We start from the raw sequence: 12963 nt of genomic DNA, 5'->3' as shown, positions 1-12963 counted from the left end.
GTGGCAGATTTAGCAGGTTTTTGTCCGGCTCCAAGTCAGCTGTTTGCAGCTAATTACAGGGATGTCAGGGAATTTGGGATTTGTCAGCTGGATTGAAGATGGGAGAACGTTGCTTGGGAAAATGTCTCGATTAAACTCCGTGAAAATCCGGCAAAAATCCCGCAAAAAGAACGGGATCTTTGTGGGGTTTTTTGGGTGGGGGGGGAGGGGTCTGGCCCAGGGTTTTTGTTCTGGCCTTGGAAAATTCCAAGGATCCAGGGGCACTCACAGCTTCCCTGGGAATTCTATTCCAGTGGAATTCCCACTCTCACAAAAAATTCTTTCCCAGTATCCCAGCTATCCCTCTGGCAGTGGGAAGCCATTCCCTGTGTCCTGTCACTCCACTCCTTGTCCCAAGTCCCTCTCCAGCTCGCCTGGAGTCCCTTCAGGCACTGGAAGGGGCTCTGAGGTTTCCCTGGATCCTTCCCTTCTCCAGGCTGGACATTCCCAGCTCTCCCAGCCTTTCTCCAGCCCTTGGAGTGACTCCATGACCTCCTCTGGATCAGCTCCAGCAGCTCCACGTCCTCCTGATGTTGGACTCCAGAGCTGGGTGCAGAATTCCAGGCAGGAATTCCAGCTGGGGGCCAGAATGCTAAAAATTCTCCTCTAAATTGCAAAGAATCATCCAAAATTCCTCTCTCAATCCCAAAGCTTGGAATCACAGAAGCGACGAATCAAAGCCTGGAGTTGAATTTCCATCAACACCCAACGCCTCCAAGTTCAGGGTCACGGTGTCAACCCACTTAAGCGTGGCCTAAAATAGTTAAGCAAGAGCTGAGTCTGCACCTGAATCCTCCTGACCTTCATCCCATCCCATTAATTTCATCCCATCCCATCCATTAATTTCGATCACTCCGAGCGTTTCATACTTGATTGCCAGGGAAGATAATTTGCTGTGCCAGCCCTGCTATCAAATCCCAGGCACCGAGCACGGATTTGGGGCAGGGAGATCCCAAAAACTCCCCAGAGAGACCAATTCCCAGTGAGGAATGTGTGGCTTCTTCCCAGAGAATCCCCACCAGAAATCACGGATTAATAGGAAAAACCACAAAACAGGGAAAAACAGGAGAATTTTTTGATGCGAGCGACGCAGGGAATGTGGAGGTTCCTCCACTTGGCAAATCCCAACTGGTGGAACGAGTTTTCCCAGTCCAACTCAGGCTTGGTGGATCAAGGAAAGGGTTGGAATTGCTTCCAAAACATTCCTGCAATGATTATAATGAAGGCAATAAAAATCCTTCTCACAGATCCGACGTATTTTTTGGAGACGAGGATTTTTCCTCAAAAGCCTGGAAATATTTTCTGGAAACCAAGCCTGTGAGTTTTTCCCCTGATAATTCCAGATAAATTAAATTTCCTGGTAAATCTCTCTGGTGACTAAATGGGATCTAAGAGAGCTGGAGAGGAGGGAATTCACTTTGGAAAAGTTGACAGGACACAGGGAATGGCGTGCTCCAACAAGAGGGCAGGGATAGGCGGGATATTGGGAAGGAATTCTTCTCTGGCAGGGTGGTGGATGCCTAAATCCACACCCCTAAAAGGGATTTTGTCCTGGAACCACTTCACATCCTGCTGGAACTCAACCACTAAAAAAACCAAAAAAAGATAAAATTTTTTAATATTTACAGAGCAGAACTGGAATCAGGAGAGGTCAGAAAGTGCTCGGCCACCCAAGGGGAGACGGTTTTATTAATTTCCATGACGTTACTTCAGGCCCTGGCGGCTGCCGAGCGTCGCTCCCCGCGGAATTTCCGAGGGAAAACTGGATCCGCGGAAGGCATCGCCCCCGAGGAAAACGAGCTTTTATCGACACCCACGGCGGCGTCAGCGAGTGGATCTCGAGTTTTTCATTATGCAAAAAATGCGTAATTCCCTGATTCCGCAGGGGTTGTGCTCTCCACGGCGGAGTTTCAGCCCTTTCCAGAATTTTATTTCCAGTTTAGCAGCGGGAATTAAGTTGGGGATGAGTGGGAAGAAGGAGGAGGATAAAGAGTTGGAAGAAATCTGGTTTTGGAGGAATTCCCAGAGAAGCTGTGGCTGTCCCATCCCTGGAAGTGTCCAAGGCCAGGCTGGAGCAACCTGGGATAGTGGAAGGAGTTCCTGACCATGGAATGGGATGAGATGGACTTGAAGATTCCTTTTCCAACCCAAACCATTCCATGGGGTTTTCCCCCTGGATTTCTACACCCTAAGGAAGCCACATTTTCCCTGGATAACTTAAAGAGGGGAAAAAACAGCTCCAGCCACACTCCTGACCCACTTCCCACCCAATTTTGTTTCCCAGAATTATTTAACAGCATCTCCTACAGAATAACCACAAAGATCAAATTTAGAGGCGAGACAATTCCCCTCCCAATTAAAAAAAAAATCCAGGAAGCAACTCAGACCCTTGGCCAGGAGATTTCCCAAAGACAGGACTTTTCTTGGCCAAACTGGGGGCTCATGGCTTCAAAGAGAGAGGCTGACAACTGGAAAAGCAGGAAAATCTCCTTAATGGCTCTTCCAACCACAAGCTGTGGCGTTCCCTGGGTCCTGATGCTATCAGGGCTTCAAATATCCACGGGAGGGATGTGTTATCCTGGTTTAATTCCCTGGCTTTGGTCTGGCCGGGCAATTACAGGAATTTTGCAAACACTTAATCCTTAAATGAACTCGACTCCGGGTTTAGCTTCCCGCAGAGCCCGGCGGGCGCCTCTCAAAGAGGCGATCCGTGGAGGAGCCGGTTGGACACCATCGTGCCGGGATGGAGCCAAGCACTCCAGGAAAAATAAACAGCCTGATGCCATCGGGCCTGCTCAACGCAATCCAAAGGGCGGGAGAATGAATGGGAGCACTGGGGTAAAACCTCACCCCCCGTGCAGGAGGTGATTATCCAAAGCTGCCAGACAGGAGCCAGGTTCTGCTTCCAGCCTTCCTGAAGACACAGGGAGGGATAAAACAGCCCCATCCCATTTTCAAGAGGCTCAGGACCTCCTAACTACTGCTAGGCCGCGGCCTTGTTTGGACGCAATAAATCCCTCAAAAGAAAGAAAAACCTGGATTTGGCTGTGAACTAATCTGCATTGACAAGAATCAGCGTGCCAGACAGGATCCAGGTCCAGATTCCAGCCTTCCCAAAGAGACAGGGAAGGCTAAAACTGCCCCATCCTATTTTCATGAGGCTCAGGAGTTGTGAGGACACAAACTCAGCCACTTCCGCAAGGCCACGGCCTTCTCTGGACACAATAAATCCCTCAAAAGAAAAACGTGGCTCTGGCTGGGAACTAATCAATGCAGATTAGTTCAGTGTACCAGACAGGATCCAGGTCCTGCTTCCCAAAGTCACAGGGAGGGATAAAACTGCCCCATCCCATTTTCAAGAGGCTCAGGACCTCCTGACTTCCGCCAGGCCGCGGCCTTGTTTGGATGTGATCAATCCCTGGAAAGAAAGAAAAACCTGGATTTGGCTGGGAACTAATCTGCATTGATAAGAATCAGTGTGCCAGACAGGATCCAGGTCCTGCTTCCAGCCTTCCCAAAGAGACAGGGAAAGCTAAAACTGCCCCATCCTATTTTCAAGAGGCTCAGGAGTTGTGAGGACACAAACACGGCCATTTCCGCAAGGCCGCGGCCTTGTCTGGACACAATAAATCCCTCAAAGGAAAACCCATCTTTGATTGGGAACTAATCAATGCAGATTAGTTCAGTGTACCAGTCAGGATCCAGGTCCTGCTTCCCAAAGACACAGGGAGGGATAAAACTGCCCCATCCCATTTTCAAGAGGCTCAGGACCTCCTGACTTCTGCTAGGCCGCGGCCTTGTTTGGATGTAATCAATTCCTTAAAAGAAAGAAAAAACCTGGATTTGGCTGGGAACTAATCTGCATTGATAAGAATCAGCGTGCCAGACAGGATCCAGGTCCAGATTCCAGCCTTCCCAAAGAGGCAGGGAGGGATAAAACAGCCCCATCCTATTTTCATGAGGCTCAGGAGTTGTGAGGACACAAACTCAGCCACTTCCGCAAGGCTGCGGCCTTGTCTGGACACAATAAATCCCTCAAAAGAAAAACGTGGCTCTGGCTGGGAACTAATCAATGCAGATTAGTTCAGTGTACCAGTCAGGATCCAGGTCCTGCTTCCCAAAGACACAGGGAGGGATAAAACAGCCCCATCCCATTTTCAAGAGGCTCAGGACCTCCTGACTTCCGCCAGGCCGCGGCCTTGTTTGGATGTGATCAATCCCTGGAAAGAAAGAAAAACCTGGATTTGGCTGGGAACTAATCTGCATTGATAAGAATCAGCGTGCCAGACAGGATCCAGGTCCTGCTTCCAGCCTTCCCAAAGAGACACGGAAAGCTAAAACTGCCCCATCCTATTTTCAAGAGGCTCAGGAGTTGTGAGGACACAAACACGGCCATTTCCGCCAGGCCGCGGCCTTGTCTGGACACAATAAATCCCTCAAAGGAAAACCCATCTTTGGCTGGGAACTAATCAATGCAGATTAGTTCAGTGTACCAGTCAGGATCCAGGTCCTGCTTCCCAAAGACACAGGGAGGGATAAAACTGCCCCATCCCATTTTCAAGAGGCTCAGGACCTCCTGACTTCTGCTAGGCCGCGGCCTTGTTTGGATGTAATCAATTCCTTTAAAAGAAAGAAAAACCTGGATTGGCTGGGAACTAATCTGCATTGATAAGAATCAGTGTGCCAGACAGGATCCAGGTCCAGATTCCAGCCTTCCCAAAGAGACAGGGAAGCTTAAAACAGCCCCATCCTATTTCATGAGGCTCAGGAGTTGTGAGGACACAAACTCAGCCACTTCCGCAGGCTGCGGCCCTCTTCAGTGGCTAGGACTCATCAATGCCGGTTGTTTGGATGTAGATCATTCCTTTAAAAGAAAGAAAAACCTGGCATTTGGCTGGGAACTAATCTGCATTGTAAGAATCAGTGTGCCAGACAGGATCCAGGTCCTGATTCCAGCCTTCCCAAAGAGACAGGGAAAGCTAAAACAGCCCCATCCTATTTTCATGAGGCTCAGGAGTTGTGAGGACACCAACTCAGCCACTTCCGCAGGCTGCGGCCTTGTCTGGACACAATAATCCCTCAAAAGAAAACGTGGCTCTGGCTGGGAACTAATCATGCAGATTAGTTCAGTGTACCAGTCAGGATCCAGGTCCTGCTTCCAAGTCACAGGGAGGGATAAAACTGCCCCATCCCATTTTCAAGAGGCTCAGGACCTCCTGACTTCTGCTAGGCCGCGGCCTTGTTTGGACGTAATCAATTCCTTTAAAAGAAAGAAAAACCTGGATTTGGCTGGGAACTAATCTGCATTGATAAGAATCAGTGTGCCAGACAGGATCCAGGTCCAGATTCCAGCCTTCCCAAAGAGACAGGAGGGATAAAACAGCCCCATCCTATTTTCATGAGGCTCAGGAGTTGTGAGGACACAAACTCAGCCACTTCCGCAATGCCGCGGCCTTCTCTGGACACATAAATCCCTCAAAAGAAAACCTGGCTTTGGCTGGGAACTAATCAATGCAGATTAGTTCAGTGTACCAGTCAGGATCCAGGTTCTGCTTCCCTAAGAGGCAGGGAGGGATAAAACTGCCCCATCCCATTTTCAAGAGGCTCAGGACCTCCTGACTTCCGCCAGGCCGCGGCCTTGTTTGGATGTGATCAATCCCTGGAAAGAAAGAAAAACCTGGATTTGGCTGGGAACTAATCTGCATTGATAAGAATCAGTGTGCCAGACAGGATCCAGGTCCTGCTTCCAGCCTTCCCAAAGAGACAGGGAAAGCTAAAACAGCCCCATCCCATTTTCAAGAGGCTCAGGAGTTGTGAGGACACAAACACGGCCATTTCCGCAAGGCCGCGGCCTTGTCTGGACACAATAAATCCCTCAAAGGAAAACCCATCTTTGGCTGGGAACTAATCAATGCAGATTAGTTCAGTGTACCAGTCAGGATCCAGGTCCTGCTTCCCAAAGACACAGGGAGGGATAAAACAGCCCCATCCCATTTTCAAGAGGCTCAGGAATTCCGAGCACACAAACGCGGCCACTTCCGCCAGGCCGCGGCCTTGTTTGGATGTGATAAATCCCTGGAAAGAAAGAAAAACCTGGATTTGGCTGGGAACTAATCTGCTTTGATAAGAATCAGCGTGGGAACTGGGAGCTCCAGTAACAACCAGTCAAAGTCTATTTATACAGGACATCCCTGCCAGGGATCCATAGGAGAACTGACACCGGGAAGTCTGCAGGGGGAAAAATCTCCATTAAGGCGCTTGTTTCAGCAAATGAGGATCTGGGGAAAAGCAGTTTCAGTGCTTTCATGAAGCTCTGTCTAGAAACTGTTGTCTCACTGGATGTTTTTGTCATGGAATTATGGATTTTGGATGGTAGCAATCGTGGTGCTGTGGCCAAGATCAGAATATTTGGAAATGGGATGAGTTTTGCAGCCAAATCCAGGTCTCGCTCTGGGCATCCATCCAAGGCTTTTCCACTTTTTGGGTGAACTCCGGGTGTTTTTTCATTTCCACACCTGCACAGCCATGGTTTCCACCCTTCCATCCCCCTTTAGTATGGAATTCTGACTGATCAATTCAATTAAATCAATATGAATTCCTTCAGGTAGATTTAGAGGGAAGAATCCCAGACAGCACGATAACTGCAACTAATCAATAATTTTATCTAGTTCATCCCCAATTTTTTGGACCCTTTTTAACCAAATCCCAAATTCTTCAGAGCAACTCCCCCACCCCATCTGAGGCGCGAGCGCTGTGCTCCGCACCCGGAATTCCACATCCAGTTCACACCAACTTCCTTCCACCGCGGCTCTTTGAACGCGATGAATAAAAAAATCCGGATAATTCCCGAGGCAGACAATGGTATTCCAGCTTTACCACCCGCAGCTCCGGCACGCATTTCATTAGGAACTCACAACTCCGTCTGCCTTTGAGCCGATCATTTTATTGTGGGAGTCCCATTCCCGCTCGGAGCCGAGCACGCGTCAGAAAAATACTCAGGTGGGTTTTTCGGGGATTGTTTTCTGTCCTTTTAGAAGCAAATCACCTCAAATTAAGATACTGAGCAAGCCAAGGCGGAGTCAACCATTTGAGATGGCCTTGGAGAGATGGGAATGTCCAGCCTGGAGAAGAGAAGAATCCAGGGAGACCTTGGACCCCTTCCAGAGCCTAAAGGGGCTCCAGGAGAGCTGGAGAGGGAATTTGGGCAAGGAATGGATGGACAGACACAGGGAATGGCTTCCCACAGCCAGAGGGCTGGGATAGAGGGGATTTGGGATGGAATGCCTGGCTGGGAGGGTGGTGAAGGGCTGGGATGGAATTCCCAGAGAAGTTGCGGCTGCCTCATCCCTGGAATTGTCCAAAGCCAGGTTGGAGCAACCTGGGATGGTGGAAAGTGTCCCTGCCCACAGCAGGATGGGATGGGAGTTGGATTGGGATGATCTTGAAGGTCCCTTCCCACCAAACCATTCCATAACCCCACATCAATTCCAAATGTGATGCGACAGAACCCCACCCATTCTTCCCAAAAAACGTTGGATTCTTTTCTCCCAGAAAACAGCCCCCCGAAAAAAAAATCACTTTTGACAACACCGGGGTCGGCCCTCAAATAACAGCTGATCTCCATCTGAATTTTTGGCATTTTTGACACGATCTCTCTGCTGTCAGAAATCAATCCCAGCTCCTCATGATTCATCCCGCTCTCCCGCAGCGACCGCTTTGATGTTTTGTTATTCCCTAAAATCCTCCGCGCTTTTCCTTCCGCGACGCCGCAACTTTTTTGATCAACAAACCCATCAGAGGCGCCGTCACGTGCTTCAGAAGTGCCCTCAGCTTCTAAAATAAGAATTTTATCTTCAAAACCGAGGATATATTGAAATTCCGAGATAATTTCAGGAGGCTCCGGTATCAGGTGATACAAACAAAACAAAAAAGTCCTTCAGATTCCTGCTCTGCACTGAGGTTTGGAAACTTCAAATCCTGCTTGGGGTGGGTTTTGCCAGCCTGAAATTCCACAAAAAAAAATCACGTATTTGGGTCTAAATCAGATCCGTTATTTTTCATGTCGCTATCCCAAGGTTCCCCCTGCACTTTATTATCAGTATCCGTAATTCTCTGGAGCGAGGCACTGCTGGATAAATCGATGTTGATTTCCCTGTTAAGTTATGAATTCATAAACAATTCCTCTGCTCTGCCCCTCGCTGTGACTGGCGAGGGAGCTGCCTGGAATTAACAGGAAATGGGGCTGGGATTCGGGAGGAAAACTCAAATAATCAAGCGCGAGTTTATTGTGAACTTCAAATTACCCCAGACATTCCTAAAGCGCTGGAAATTTCGGAGCTGCAGCTCCGGAGGGGGAAATCAGGGCTGCGTCCTTCATCCCCTGGAATAAAAGCTTCCTCTTCCTCACCTGCCTCTGGGATGTGTGGAGATTTAGGACAATCCGTTCCCTGGCGCTGAGCAAGGATTCAAATCTCTCAGAAAAGGAAATTAAAAGGTCTCAAAATGGGAATTTAAAAAAAAAAAAAAAAAATTGGTGTGAGACCGTCAAAGCACTGAGAGACTCAAATTTAGATTTTTGTCAATTAGGCGGTTTGGACTTTTTTTTTTTTTTTTTTTTTGGCAGCTTTTAATTTATTTATGGAATAATTAGGGATAAAATGATTAAGCAATGGTGAAAATTCTCCTCCTGAAGTCATAATGAAAAATGTGGAAGAAAGCAATGAGCAGAGCCTTGAACTCTGTCCTGGCTGTTCGATATCTGAGAGCAGCATAAATTTTCTTGTTTTAAAGACAACTTCATTTTTAAGGGCGGCCTTTAATTACAATTATTTCCTTTACCCTTGACAGCTTCCCATTTTATTGGATATTATTGGATATTAGCCGGGAGAGCTCTTCATCTCACCCTAGGAAGTTCCAAAGTAGTTCTTGGAGAGTGCAATAAAACTCCATTTCCAATTTAAATCCGATTTTAGAAAGGGAATTGTGCACCCACACTTCCACTCCTGCGGATAATCAGGAACTGCTCCTCCCATAAAGGGCATTCCTGTAAGGAATGGTGGGGAAAAACCCCAGAATCCCAGAATGGTTTGGATCCGTGGGATCATCCAATTCCACCTCCTGCTATTTTTCCACACTTTCAACTATCCCAGGTTGCTCCAAGTCGGCCTTGGACAATTCCAGGGATGGGGCAGCCACAGCTTCTCTGGGAATTCCATTCCAGCCCCTCAACACACAGGGAAAAATCCCTTCCCAATATCCAAGATCAACCAAATATTTTTCCATTCCCAGCCTCTCTCCGGCTCACGCGGATCCTCAGGGTCACCTCTGGCTCGATTTATTCTGGAAACCATTAACTCGAGGATCCACGTGGGGCCTCTCCAGCCCTTCTCCACAGAAATGGAAACAAGAAATAAAATCAAGGAATTGCAAGGCAGCAATTCCGGCGCCGCGACTGAAGAGTTCTGACACATCCAAATGATGGAATTCAGCCGTTGATTGGTGAAGATGGGAGACACCCTCGCCGGGCCGGAACAAGATTCCTACTTTTCCAGCTGTGGCAGAAGCAGAGCTGTTTCACGGGATTATGGAATGTTTTGGGTTGGGTGGGCCCCTCAAATATTCCAATTCCATGGGCAGGGGCAGTTTCCACTATCCCATGTTGCTCCAAGCCCTGTCCAACCTGGCTTTGAACACTTCCAGGGATGGAGCAGCCAAGGATTTTCTGGGAAAACCGTGCCAGGGTCCTCTCCCTTGTTCCAAACTCATTTCCTGCTCATTCCTGTGACATTCCCAATTCCCAGCCTGGGAAGTTTTGAGTCCCTCTGGATTCACTGGATCATCATCCTCCTGAATCCACAAACATGCCGCTCCTTAATCACCCAACTTTTCCACAACGGGAGCAGCTCCAGCCTTCCCACGGTTGTTCCCATCCTCTATCCAGACAAATCCCGAATAATTCCCTAAGAAAAAGGCAATTAATCCTTGTCCGGGTCGTTTATGGCGCGAGCATCCAATACAAACACGTTTCTCTGGAATCTGATTTATCTCCATTTCAGCTCAAAACCACAATTCAGCCTCAGCCCTCTGCACAAAAATAAGTTCCAGAGGATTCCTCCCAGCGGATCCACCCGGAAATTCCCTAAAAAACACAGCGGGAGAGCTCCTGCCTGGGTAGGATGAGTTGGAAAAGCTCCCACACTCCTCAAAAATTGAGTCCAGCATCCTAAAAGAACTTTTTTGCATGGAATTAGAGAATACCTGAGGTTTGCAGGCACCTCTGGAGAACACCTGATCCAACCTCCCTGCTCATGGAAGGCCCATCCAGAGCAGATGGATCAGGATTGTGTCCGGTTGGATTTGGGACATCTTCAAGGATGGAGATTCCATGAGGTCTCCAAATTATTTGTGGACCTTCTGACACTTTCTCCACGGATAATAACAGAAAAGGATTCACACCTGGAACTTCTAAAGGGACCTTCAAGGAAGGAATTTGGGAGGAATGTTGGAAGGAACCAAGGAATGGTTTGGTTTGGAATAGACCTTAAAGATCAACCAGATCCAACCCCCAGGAATTGTGGTGTCACACAAGACACCTGTAACCACTGCAGAATGACAAAACCTGGAACAAAATTAGGGAATTCATGGAGTTGGGAAAATCCGAGACCAGATTTGGGACAAAACGAACACCTTGGACAAATGTCACCTCTTGAAGGGCCGCAGAACATTTTCCCCCCAAGTCCCCCAAAGATAAAAAAAGTCAGGAATGGATTTCCCTTTTGTTAGGGAATCCAACCAATTGACAGTATTAATTTTCTCTTTCTCCACAGAATTCCCAACAGTTCAGAGACACCTCTTTTTATCCTGTGTGTCCTGGGATTTTCACTCTCATCAGGAGCCTCCCACCCAGCATCTCCATCATCCACCATGATCCTCCCTCCTCGTCCTGGATTCCGGGTGGAACTCGGGCCCAGGAAATGAAAGGACTATTGTGAAACTCCCTGAAAATTAAGGAAATTTAGGAAATTCATGGAGTTGGGAAAATCCGAGACCAGATTTGGGACAAAACAAACACCTTGGACAAATGTCACCTTTTGAAAAGCCTCAGAAATCCAACCCACAGAACATCTCGCCCCACATCCCCCAAAGATAAAGGAAGTCAGGAATGGATTTCCCTTTGTTTAGGGAATCCAACAGATTGAGCACATTCATTTTCTCTTTCTCCACAGAATTCCCAACAGTTCAGAGACACCTCTTTTATCCTGTCCTGGGATTTTCACTCCCATCAGGAGCCTCCCACCCGGCAGCTCCATCAACCACCACGATCCTCCCTCCTCGCCCCGGATTCCGGGCGGAACTCGGGCCCAGGAAATGAAAGGACTATTGTGAAACTCCCCGAAAACATCTGGCCGAGCACCCACTCCCTCAATGCCCGCCTTGTTCCGCCCGCCACATCCCGGGATGAGCCATTCCAAGGGGGTGAGGCAATCTCGGAGACGTTCACAACTTTAAACTTCCATTTCCCCAACCCAGACCCGGGGTAAATTTTGAGTCCTCAAGCGAGAGCAGACCCGCAAATTTTAACTTTTCCGCAGACTCTCAGCCCAAATTCCCGTTTTTGTGGGGTTTTTTTTCCATCCCCACTTAACCTTTCACCTGGAACAAGTGAAATGTTGAGAGGATGAGGAATCAAATATTCAGGAGGGCCTTTTGTCTCCTCCCTCCCATCTCTGATCCCTGTTAATCATCACCACGCTGATGATTTAAATGGGATGGGCTCGTTTGTCCATCAGCTGGGAAGCTGGACAAAGCCCGAGCGGGATCTTGGGAACATCAGGGATAAAGTTACGGCTGTTGCTCGGCGCCGCCTCTTTCTTCTGAGAGGAACAAATTCAGACCTTTGTTTAAACAAAGAGATGCCCGGAGAGGGGGGAATTAAACCCAGCTCCGCCAGAACCAGGATGGTGCCTCCAAATTCCTCGTGTTTTCCTTCTTGGAGCTTCCCAGCTGAGCCTGAACACCCTGAGGTGCCATCATTGTGATGCTGGTTTAAAAAAAAAAAAAGGGATTCAAGGAAATTTTGTGTGGCCTTGCAACCGAATCCATGTCCAAAGCTTATATTTGGGACAAAACAAGGATTTGGGACAAATATCAGCTTTTAAGCAGCTCAAAAATCCAACCAATGCAATATTTACCCAAAAGTCTCCAAAACAATGGAACCAGACCCAAAACCGGCTCTCCCAGCAAAACCTCCACATCCTTTGATCCTTCACCAGCTTTTCCATCTTTTTAGGCCAGGAACGAAGGTTGGAGGGTGACGCCACCCAAAAATCCACCCCTGATCCAAGAGGAGATGCTCCGTGACATTTGAGACGTAGGGATTTGGTTTAGTGGGCTTGGCTGGGTTAGTGGTTGGGCTCCATGGCCTCAGAGGGCTTTTCCAACCATGATTCCGTGATTCCAGGAATTTCCAGGCTGAATGCTGCACCCAGACCAGTACCAGACGAAGTCAGAGGTAACAGGGATAATGGATACGGCAGGGAATCGTGGAATCATGGAATATCCTGAGCTGGAAGGGACCTATGAGATCGACCAGATCCAGACCTTAGGAATTGCGGTGTCCCATGGGACACCTGTAACAGGTGTGGAACGACAAAAGCTGGAGGAAATTTAGGAAATTCATGGAGTTAGGAAAATCCGAGACCAGATTTGAGGTCCCACGAGGTCTGTCCCTGCCAGTAAATTTCACTCAGAATCTGGGATATCTGGACCATTAAGTTAGGGAATTTGTCCCGTCCCATCCCATCCCATCCCATCCCATCCCATCCCATCCCATCCCATCCCATCCGTTTTCCAATACCACCATCAAGTGCCACAGAAAGAACACCCAGTAAATACCCAAAAATGGGGTTTAGTCCTTAAAACCAA

The sequence above is a fragment of the Serinus canaria genome, chromosome 2 (genome assembly GCF_022539315.1).
Source record: "Serinus canaria isolate serCan28SL12 chromosome 2, serCan2020, whole genome shotgun sequence".
In the NCBI taxonomy this organism is placed as follows: Eukaryota; Metazoa; Chordata; class Aves; order Passeriformes; family Fringillidae; genus Serinus; species Serinus canaria.
The sequence above is the reverse complement of the archived record's forward strand: the minus strand, read 5'-3'. Positions refer to the sequence as shown.